The 12204-nt window shown below is 39.3% G+C and overlaps 1 pseudogene; it reads right to left on the bottom strand.

The window, feature by feature from the left end:
- Positions 1-3412: 3412 nt before the first annotated feature.
- Positions 3413-3769, bottom strand: LOC125926712 (60S ribosomal protein L22-like; annotated as a pseudogene).
- Positions 3770-12204: the final 8435 nt, after the last annotated feature.

Below are 12204 nucleotides of genomic sequence, written 5' to 3'. Positions count from 1 at the left end.
ATTTTCTGGGAGGGTTGTTGGTCTGAAGTCAGAATCTCCTCTGTTGCTTGGGGAACAGCCAACAGTATGAGCAAATGACAAGTACCAGACTGCTTTAGTTTGGGTTCCCCAGAAGCAGAATTAAGTCAAAGATTTGAGTGAAAGTATTTTATGTGGGGGACGACAGAAAACACCCATAGGAGATTGAAGAAGATAGGCAAAGAAGGGGATGCAACCCATGAAGACTGTGCTACAGAGCCCATTACAAGCACGGATAAATGGAGATTAACTCACGGAGGGAATTTAGGAATCAGTGTAGAGCATATGACTTAGAGTCATCCTATAAAAAGATCACTGCGGAAATGAGGTCACTGGGGAAATGGTAGACAAACTCCAATCAGTTGGACTGATTGAGGACTGTTCCCAGGGTTTTGTTTTGAATACTTTGACAGCTCCAGTTTGCCATGCTGGCAGCAAAGCACCTCCGGGAGCAACAGGGAGCCTTTGGGAGGAGAAGTGCAGGTACTGGCAATTGTACTGAAGTGGAAAGTGTGAGATGGTGGTGGGCACCGTAATAATCTATAGTCCGACCCGTGCACCACTCCTGTCACTGGTGCACTGTGTCAGTTTCATTGTGTCCTATGTTGACGCTTCAAGGTGGTGGCCAGGTGCAATATATTAGGTAATTAAATAAAATACTTAAAACAGGAGGGATCATGGGATAAGCCACAATCAACTTCAGTTGGTCTCAAGACTACACTTGATACTCCTTGTCTTCCTTTTCTTGTACTCATTTCATATATTCCTCATTCTTGCCCGACATTTCTGCTGGTTTCTCACCAAGGAGAACCTCAGAACTTCTTCCTTAGATATCAGAACCCTTGGTTACCATGCCCTTGTCAGGCTGCAGGTTCTGAAACTCTTGCAGTCATGCATTTCGTCTCATCCCCAGGCATAGAAGCACCAAGAAACATTCAGTGAATTCCCTGAGTTCAACACATATGTTTGGCCCTATTCTGTAATATTAGTTCTTTATGATAATTAGGGTCAAATCCACCAACCAGTTGGGGGACAAAACACACTCCAGCTGCAAGAAGAGAAAGCCCTTAAGGAAGAAAACAAAAAAGCAGCATTCGGTAGTGGGAAGTTAGTTAGTGGTGTGCACTGAGATAATACGGACACCGGGATGTGAGCAGGACATGGCCAGGATCTGCTATGTAGCCATAGAGAAATACTTTGTGATATTTTGCTGAGTGAATAAATACATACACATTAGAGATTGATGACAAGGAGTTTTGGGAAAAAATGTAGACGCGCTTCTCGGTCATGACCCAATATTTAAAATTACGTTGAATGTGAGTCCTCACCAGAAAATCCCAATAAAGGGATCCTTGTTTAAACCCAATGAATTACTCATGCTGCTATGGATAAAGAACTCAGGAAGGGACAACATTGTTAGCTAAAGTGATTGACTGGCTGTCAAGGGAAAATGTGGCTGGGACAAATATGGTTGGCACTCGGGAGTCTGGGGTGAGTCTTTGCACCACGAAGGGAGGCCACAGAGCATCGGAATTAGGAACACTGGCTCAGGCCCCAGGCTTTTGATGTCCAAGTCCTACTCCTGTGCAAGTCAGGACAAGCTAGCCTATGCTGCAGTTTCAACCCCACAATTCCAGCCTTTAAAACAATATATTTCTCAATATGTCACAGTCCATGCAGGTCTTTAGATTTTCAATTATGATATTAATGTTTTTTGGAACAGCTGTCCCTTTCCTTCACCTTACTTGCACTTCCATCCATCAAAATTCTACTTAACATCCAAATTCCTAATTAAATTGTACTCTTCCATGGAACATTCTGCTCTCCCCAATTCCATTACAGGAAGAGACCACTCCCTTCTCTTAACTCTGTGAATTTTATTTTGCATGTATTACCTCTTAAGTGCTTTTGTAGTTGAGTTTTCCTCTGACCCTTCTTCTTGAGGATAGGGATGTACCTTAGACATCGTATCAGTCCTAGAAAACACACAATAGATACCAAGTATTTGTTGTCTAATGACGACAGTTTTAGTGACAATCTTATATAACTTTTGCCTAAAGAATCCTTACTTTTAATGTGTGGATAACTTTTATTCTATAATAGGCTGTATAAATCTTACACTAAACATAGTGGTAAGGCATAAGAAATGTGTGTGTGTGTGTGTGTGTGTGTGTGTGCGCGCGTATGCGTGTGCGTGTGTATAGAACATGCTGGCACCTTTTCAGAGTAATGTTGGCACCTGTCTATCAAAATAAATGAATGTTTCCATTTCAGTTGCTTCATTTGTCAACAACACTACATGTCAGAGCATGCGTTAATCCATATGACTCGTCCCCTTAACTTATACATCTGGTTTTTATGCCTATCAGAATTAAATATGTCAAACCTCAATTTTTCTTACTTGTTTTTCAAGGTACCAGTTTTTGTTCTGGGATGTTATGCATGCGTATGTTTCAGTAATGGCTTTTTTTTTTTTTTTTCCAGACAAGCAGAGAATATGGTAAAGACAATTTATAATTTATCAAGATACCACAGTACCACAAACTAATTTTTCCAACAAAAATACTAGACAGTTAAATAATAAGGACATTTCAGATTTATGCATGTATCCGTTCATTGAAAAATAATTATTTTTAGACTTCATGGAAACAAAGGTGCCCAAATGCCATCATGGAACTTATTTCCGATGGCGGAAACACTCAAATGATCACCCAAAGGCAATATTAACACTGGTGATGACAGCAGTGTGTGACATACGTGATGTACCACGATGGTGTGGAGCAGGGTACTGGATCATGGTCAGGGAAGTTGGGAAGGCTTTCCTAAGAGAATGAGTGAATGGGGAGAGAAGGGCTCAGTGACATTACAACATGGTGGCCACCTTCACATGGCTCATTAGTTTGGTTAAATAGAGTAACGTGAATTGGTGAGTGCCACAGTTGAGATTTGGGATGTTCTCATTTTCTGGTTATGTTTTGTTTTGTGTTTTGCAAGGGGTTGAACTATTTCATTGCTGTCCTCATGGCCTTCAAGTTCAGAGCTGGGTTTTTTCTCTACAGTCATGCCAGCTTCATTCAGCAGCTATGCAGATACAGTGATCCATATCTGTATATTTATTTATTTAGCCCTAAGCCTTTTTCAAGAATTCATACAAAATATTCCTGGTAAATGAGTTTTTTTAAATTAATTTATTTATTTTGAGAGAGAGGGAGAGATGAATGGGGGAGGGGCAGCGAGAGAGGGAGAGACAGAATCCCAAGTGGGCCTTGTGTTGTCAGCCCAAAGCCCAACGCGGGGCTTGGAACTCATGGAACTGTGAGATCATGACCTGAACAGAAACCAAGAGTCAGCTTAACTGACTGAGTCATGAAGATGCCCCATTGGTAAATATGTTTTAATCGTTATCTTCCTCCTCTTCTGCATCCTGGGTAATCTGGAAGTAATGCAACTCATAACCCTCTTTACTGTTAGCAACTACACACAACCAGTCATGTTGATTATCCTTCACATATGTTTTGGTAAAAAATTTCAGATACCTTTTGGAGAAAGGCACTTCAGAAGTTAACAGTGATCTTGCTCTTGCCTCTTTCAGTGGTTACAGCCCCTCCATGGAGATTCCCAGCTTTGCCATTCACTTGGATTCTCTTTGCAGAAACTGCTCAAAATTGGCGGCATCCATGATTCCATCTTCTACAGGGTGTGTGCAGTCAAGTGTAAACTTCAGAAGTTGATTCTTTATTTTTTTTCTGCCCCCCCCCCCCCCCCCCAGCCCCCCCCCCCCCCCCCCCGTAGGCGCCATGGCGGCAATGGAGGCAGAAAAGGCAGTCAGTTATTGCATTATAATTTGTTGGATGAGTCCCATTTCTTTAGGACAAAAGGGACACAGGAGCTCAAGAAAACCAACACAGCACTCTCATGCCCTTGGTGATTGGGATGCTGTCTCCTACGAGTGGGCTTATAGGATGTGTATATACTTAAACACAGCATTTTCTTTGAAAGTGTATTCGGTTCTGTTAATCCATCCTATAGTGTGTGAAATTTTTTGGAAGCAAAACCTCTAATGCTCTCCTACCTTCATAGCATGCTCTTTGCTTTCTAAACAAAAAAAAAGACAAGGGGGAAGTTATAGGTTGAAGTGGAAATACATCTATGTGTCCTAACACGCACATAAAGTGGTAAATTTTAACACTATAACTAAGGATTTCACACCAATAATCTTCCAAGAAGGCCCCTCTGTTTTCCCCCATGGCGAAGAAAAGCAGCCAAGTTTCTCTTGTTCAGCATCTTGAAATGGGCTCAAGTTTGATCCAGTGGTATGTAACTGTAATGGTTGTGGAATATTGCTTAACTTGCCAAGCAATCAAGCATAGCCATTTGCTTGTACAGCATGGGGCAGACCTTTCTGGAAGCCTTATGTCAGGAGGGTGACTATTGCGTCTCTTCACAGACTCTCTTTTTTTCTTATAACTTCTTGTACCTGGGTGTCTGAATGCCCACCTGGTAATAAATTCCTTCTCTTTCTTCACCAGAAACATTATTGCAGATTTTTTTTTTCAAACCAGGGAATTTAAAGGTTTCGGCAGAATAAAATCTCTCTGATCCCATTTTATTTGAGGCAGTGCCATAAGGAGAGAGGCAACAAAAAAGAGAAATGAAACCAGGAAGAAAAGGAGGAGAAACTAATATTATTGAGCAAATACTGTGTCACACACTGTGATGAGCACTTTACACAAGTCATGTCTTTACATTTATAACTTCTCCATTAAGTTTATTTTACCCTTCGTAGATGAGCAAGCCAAGCGCAGAAAGGTTAAGCAAATTAGTCAAATAGTGAATTGGAATTCGGCAATTATTTAATCGCCTCTCACCCTCTGCCAGTGCATTCTATTAGCGTTATGATCTGTTTCAAACACCGTTATTTTCTCAGCACAAACATATTCAGCTGATGTACAAAATAACTAGACGAAATGATTGGCGTAATGAAGAAAAGTAGCTTGCAGATTGACTTCTGTATCCTCAACCAGTGGCTCTTGCATTTAGTATACACATTCAGGGCTTGGCTGGACGTTCCAGGAGCATCTCCCCACTGCTGACTTGTAGGCTTCTCTCCTCTAGTGTCTCTCCAACGGCAGTTCCAGTGCCAAAGCCAATCCATCAACTTTTCAAAGGATGCCAGAACTTTTCGTTCATTCAACAGTCTTTCAACAAGTGTTTATTGAGTTCTTTATCAGGCAGAGTCCTGGCAGGAAAGAGAGCTCATCACAGATGGTACAAATGAAAAGATTTTAATGAAGGGTCGACTTAATGATATGTGGGCAGGGTTACAAGTAAAAATAGAGAAAGGATACAGTACCCAGAAATTAGGAGCAGCAGGAAGCCATTACACCCCCACAGTGGAAGGAATTAGAAGAGATTGCTTTCATGGAAGGAACAGAGTACTGGCAGGAGCTCTCTAGTTGTGGGGGGGACACAGCTCCTGCTGGAGATGGACTGAGGCAGTGATAGGGCAGGGAGGAATACCACAGTCCTTCTCTCCTCCCTCCCTACACATCTTCATAGTGCCTCCCATTGGCTGAAGCACCCCAAAGCCATCTATCTAATGTTGGGTGCAGCTCACAGGGGTTTACCTTCAAGGGCACAGAGCAGGGCACAGAGGGCTGAAAATGGATCTGGGGTGAGTTGGGGATGAAACATTACTTGTCCAAGTACCCCCAAGTGTCTGGCTCTAACCTAAGCACTAGGGATGGAGCAGTGAGCACAGCAGACAAGATTCTGCACTCAGGCAGCTATGTTCTAGTGCAGGATGGAGACAAAATAGAACAACAACAAAAAAGTGAATGCTGAGGAAAGCCATAGAATGTCCCATGGTGATAAGCACCAAGGAGAAAATAATGAAGCTGGGAAAGGGGTTTTGAAATGTGTGGAGGGTAGAGTTTTAGGTACGGGCAGCCAGAAATGCCCCTTTTCACCCCCAAAAGATGGCATTGTCAGAAGACCTAATAAAAAGGAGGGCGTGAGCCGTACTGGGAAAGAAGCATCACAGGCAGGGGGGACAGCAAGTACAGAGTCCCTGAGGAAGGCAAAGGCCTGGCCTGGTAACAAGCAGCTGCAGACAGGTGAGGGAGGAAAGAGGCGGGTGAGATGGAGTCAGGGCTTGACTCAGAAGGTCTCTTTGACTCATGGCATCTTTCTCCATCCCATGGCTTCACATTTGTGTTTTGTCTGTGACCAGACGCTGTACAGAGGAGGTAAAACGCTGATAGCAGAGAAAAGCTGAGAGGTGCAAGGTGATTCATCCATCACCATCTAGCATGGGCCATTTCTCTTGTGGCAGGCCAGTTGACAGCACGCCTTCCGTTTATAGATTGGTTTTTGTTGGGTATGATGCATATTCCTGTGACAATCACCTTTGGCCAGCGTATTAGAACACATGGTAGGACCATAGCGACCAATGCATAAGATGCAGTTTAGAAGGGACTGTGGCATTATTTAAGCTTCTCCAGGAGAAGCCATGAAATCAGAGTACTTGATTTTACTTCTCCTGTACCCTGGGCCTTTTAGGTTTTCTCTACCCTCTAAAATAGAGTTTCAACTGCAAATTATAAATATCTTAAATGTATGTATGAGCTTCTCATGACTAGTCATTACCACCTCTCACTTAGATAGTATATTCATGCTTGTATGTATGTGTATATATGTGCATATCTGTATCTCTTTACATTTATAGATTATCTATATACATATCTATTGTATACATATATCTCCTTAGCTTTATATATATAAACTTCCTTCCCAACCTTTTTTTTTCTGAAAAATTCCTTTCAGCCATCAAGATTTCACAGCTCAGGTATCAGCTCCTTCAGTGAAACTTTCCCAGATAAATCGAAGGCATCTTGACCAGACTCTTCATGATGTCATGGCATTCAGTTCAGACAAATGTTAGAGACCTAATGATGCTGATTTGTGGTTTATCTCTTTACAGATCAATGATCCCAATTAGACTGTGACCTTCTGATGCCAGAGATCCCTATACCCTTTTGTGTTCCTGTCTTAGCAGGGCATATGGTTCATTGAACTTGATTAGAGCTTAAATTTATTTATATTTCAGTTAGTTATATTCCAGTTATTTGACTAACTGTGAAATATTATATTTTATTATTATAATTTATTATTTATATAATTTATATTATAATTTATTATATTATATTTCAGTTAATATAGAGTGCAATATTGGCTCAGAAATAGAATTCAGTGATTCATCACTTACAACACCCAGTGCTCATCACATGTGCCCTTCTTACTACCCATCACCCATCTAGGCCATCACCCACCCACTTCCCTCCATCACAGAGCAGATTTAAAGACAGGTGGTAGATAGATAGATAGATAGATAGATAGATAAAATGAATAAGCCTTATTCCTCATTACATGTATATATTAAATACATAGGGCTTATCTTAAATGCGAGTTTGCAGGACTGATATCCTCAACGGTTCAATATTAAGAGGATGTGCCGATGAGATCATGGATAGTGCTGTCAAACGGACTCTAAGTTTTAATTTACTAAAAATTCCAGAAAACAGATACCTCGAACATAGATAATTTGTTGTTGGCCATGAAGCAACCACAGAATACCCCAGCTTCCCTCAAATCCAATGGCCTTGCTGAGCCTGTCATCTGGGAGGTCTTTGTGATTTTATCTTATCTCTATTTGAGAGTCATAAAGACGAGTAACTAAAATGTGGTTAATAAACCCCAGCTGGGCATTTTCTAGGTGAATAAACACACCACTTTTTCTACTGTTTTTTCATGTGGAAATGATGAATAGGACTCACAACTCTTGTTTTCATTATAAGTAGAAAAGTAGAAATAATATCAAGTTATGATACTTGAGGTTGTTATAAAGTGCTTTAGAGACACCCTGAAAGTTTCAAATAATTATAGCTCCCGTAAAATTTTTATGGCTGCCTGTGGATTTTCATGATCAAAGAAAAAGTAAACAGAGAACACTTTTAGCTCAAAAGATATTCAGACCCTTATGATTTTTTTTTTTGTTGTTGGCTCTCCCTCTATTCCTAAAAGAGTGATTAATAGTTTCACAGTGTAAAAGCACTCATATTTGAGATTAAGTAATTGGATGAAATTGATTCCTGAATCTAATCTTCGTGCACCCCAGGCATACTGCATAATATATTACCTTGGTAATTAAAAATACAATGAGCTAGATATAAAGAAAGTTTTCCAAAAACTTCGAGTTACCAGTTTCATTCCAGTCCAGCTTATAGATTTCAGCTCCATGTTTTTTTCTTTTGCTAAAAAGTACATTATTACTACAAATAGTGGAATTTGAAGAGTTATAGATTAGATTTTAGTGTCATTAATATTAGTATCTTGATTTTAATAATTGTGCTGTGGTAATACAATAGATTGTCCTTGGTTTTAGGAAATAACAAACTGTTTATATGAGTTAAGAGGAAACATGTCTTTTCAATGGTCCAGAAAAAAAGATTATGTGTATATGTGCATACATACGTAGGCATATGATGTGTGTATATGCATGTACACATCTATACATGTGCACAATTATATACACACCCAGATACATATATGTGAATAGATGCATACACACCTTTATGCATGCATCCATATATAGATTTATGAAATACATACATATTGAATATACATACATGAGAAAACATATCCCATGCATATATAGACAGCATACATGTATGTACATGAATGTACATATGTATGCATAGCATACATGTATGTACATGAATGTACATATGTATGCATATTTACCTATTTTATCACTAAAACATGCTTTACATTTCTTATGTTTTACATAAAGATATTTACATATAGTGACTCTGGGTGACTAATGTATAAGAATCCTTTGCACTGTTTTGAAACCTTAATATGTCTGAAATCACTTTAAAATTAAAAAAATCAAAGCATTTTAAGGCAGGTTGGAAGTGCTTCATTCTACCAAGTGTTCTAGAAGCAGGTAGAGGATTGAATCCACATACAAAGATTTGGCTTTGTGCTGAGGAAAATTGTGTTTTTCAGACCCTAATTGCATTTCTAGTTCTAGTCAGCAATTCTATGGAAGGTGTGTAAGGAACAAGAGTGAAAGAAGCTTTTACAACTCAGAGTAAGGAAAATATATATACTTATATACACATAATTCTGATCTAGAGTGGGTCCACTTGTATTGTTTTAACTGAGATAAATTTACATAACCATTTTAAAGCATATAATGCAATGGTGTCTATAGCACATTTGCCAGATTGTGTGACCACAGCATAACCAAGTTCCAAAACACTTTTATCCCCTCCCCATACCCCCTACCAAAACAAACAAACAACAACAACAACAAACAACAACAACCCACTTTCTGTTAAACAGTAACTTCTCTATCTTTGGCTACCACCAATCTGCTTTGTGTTTCTATGCATTAACCTATTCTGGATATTTCACATAAATAGACTCTTACACTCTGTTGCCTTTTGCATCCGGCTCCTTTCACTTTTTGAAGTTCATCCATGTTGTAGCATGTGTGAGTACATCGTTCCTTTCTTTGGCTGGGTAATATTCTGTCGCATGTAGATACTATATTTGGCTTACCAGGTTATCCGTTGGAGGGTATCTGGTTTGTTTATACCTTTGATTATTGTGAATTGTGCTGCTATGAACATTTGTGTTCAAGTATGTGTTTGAGAACGAGGTCTCCATTTTTGCTGTGTATACCTAGGAATGGGGTTGCTAGGTCATATGGAAACTCTATGTTTAACTTTTTGAGGAACTGACAAACTGTATTCCCACTAATATTGATGTTAGGGGCAAGACACATGAACTCATGATCCAGCGATAATCTTTACATTTAAACAATTGTTTTGTACATCTAGTAGTTGTTTAAGGCCATGTCTCATACAAACACCATGAGCAGGACTTGGACATTTCACTTAAATCTATACTAAGCCCTCAAGGAATTCTCATTTTAGAATCAGAATTTAGAACAAGGAAAATGAGTGATCAGGACTAGCGTATGAGGGTTTTATATGTAACGTACCATGTTTCCCAAATTTTAAATCTGCTTGCTTTCTGAGTCATTTTAAGAACCCTATAGGGTGGGGCGCCTGGGTGGCTCAGTTGGTTAAGTGCCCGACTTCAGCTCAGGTCATGATCTCACAGTCTGTGAGTTTGAGCCCCGCGTCAGGCTCTGTGCTGACAGCTCAGAGCTCAGAGCCTGGAGCCTGCTTCAGAGTCTGTGTCTCCCTCTCTCTTTGCCCCTCCCCTGCTCATGCTCTCTTCTCTCTGTCTCTCTCTCTCTCAAAAATAAAATAAAAAACATTAAAAAAAAAAAGAACCCTATAGGGAAATCAATAGAGGCATCGTTTTAAAAAAAAATTATAGAAATATAATTAACATACAGTGTTATAAATTGTGTTATATACACAATTTCATGTGTACGATATAATGATTCAATAATTCTGTATATTACTTAGTGTTCATAATGATAAGTATACTCTTATTCCTCTCTATTTCATCCATCCCTTCACTTCCCTTCTGGCAACCACCAGTTTGTTCTGTATTTAAGAGTCTATTTGCTTGTTTATCTCTTTATTTCTTTGTTCTTTTTTTTTTTTTTTAAGTTTCACATAGGAGTTAAATCACATTGTATTTGTTGTTGTCTGATTTATTTAATGTAGCATTATAACCCTTAGATTCATCTCTGTTGTTGCAAATGGCAAAATCTCACCCTTTTTATGGCTGAGTAATATCCTATTGTATATACATACCACATCTTCTTTATCCAGTCTTCCATTGATGGATGCTGGGGTTGCTTCCATATCTTGTCTATTGTAAATAATACTGCCAAAAACATAGGGGTGCATATCTTTTCGAATTAGTGTTTTTGTTTTCTTTGGGTAAATATTCAGTAGCAAAATTCCTGGATCATATGGTAATTTTATTTTTATTTTTATTTTCCAAAGAAGAAAATGGCCAACACAAAGATGCAAAGATGCTCAACATCACTAATCAGGAAAATGCAAATCAAAACTGCAGTGAGATATCACCTCACACCTGTCAGAATGGCTAGAATCAAAAAGACAGGAAGTAACAAGTGTTGGTGAGGATGTGGAAAGGAACACTTGTGCACTGTTGGGAGAAAGGCAAATTGGTGTAGCCACTGTGGAAAGCGGTATGGAGGTTCCTCAATACACACATCTTTTTTTTTATTTATTTAAATACAAGTTAATGAACATATAGTGTAATAATGGTTTCAGGAGTAGAATTTAGTGACTCATCACTAACATGTAACACCCAGTGCTCATCCCAACAAGTGCATTCCTTAATGCCCATCCCTCATTTAGCCCGTCCCTCCATGCAACACCCCTCCAGCAACTCTCAGTTTGTTCCCTTTGTTTAAGAATACCTCTTATGGTTTGCCTCACTCTCTGTTTTTATCTTGTTTTTGCTTCCCTTCCTCTGTGTTCATCTGTTTTTTTTTTCCTTAAGTTTCACATATGAATGAAATCATATGGAGTTTGTCTTTCTCTTACTGACTTATTTTGCTTAGCATAATACATTCTAGTTCCGTCTACGTTGTTGCAGATGGCAAGATTCCATTCTTTTTGATTGCCAAGCAATACTCCATTGTGTGTGTGTGTGTGTGTGTGTGTGTGTGTGTGTACACCACATCTTCTTTATCCATTCATCAGTCGATCGACATTTGGGCTCTTTCCATTATTTGGCTATTGTTGATAGTGCTTCTACAAACACTGGGGTGCATGTGTCCCTTCAAATCAGTATTTATGTATCCTTTGGATAGATACCTAGTTGTGCAATTTCTGGGTCATTGGGCCCTTGATTTTGGGGGGAACCCCCACACTGGTCTCCCTAGTGGTTGCACCAGTTTGCACTTCCACCAACAGTCCAAAGGTGTTTCCCTTTGTCTGCAACTTCGCCAACATCTGTTGTTTCCTGAGTTGTTAATTTCAGCCATTCAGATAGGTATGAGGTGATATCTCATTGTGGTTTTGATTTGTATTTTCCTGATGATGAGTGATGTTGAGTATCTTTTCATGTCTATTAGACATGTGGATGTCTTCTATGGAAAAGTGTCTATTCATGTCTTTTACCCATTTCTTCAATGGATTATTTGTTTTTTCGGTGTTGAGT

Source organism: Panthera uncia, chromosome E1 (assembly GCF_023721935.1).
Source record: "Panthera uncia isolate 11264 chromosome E1, Puncia_PCG_1.0, whole genome shotgun sequence".
Classification (NCBI taxonomy): domain Eukaryota; kingdom Metazoa; phylum Chordata; class Mammalia; order Carnivora; family Felidae; genus Panthera; species Panthera uncia.
This window is presented reverse-complemented; position numbering and strand designations above follow the sequence as displayed.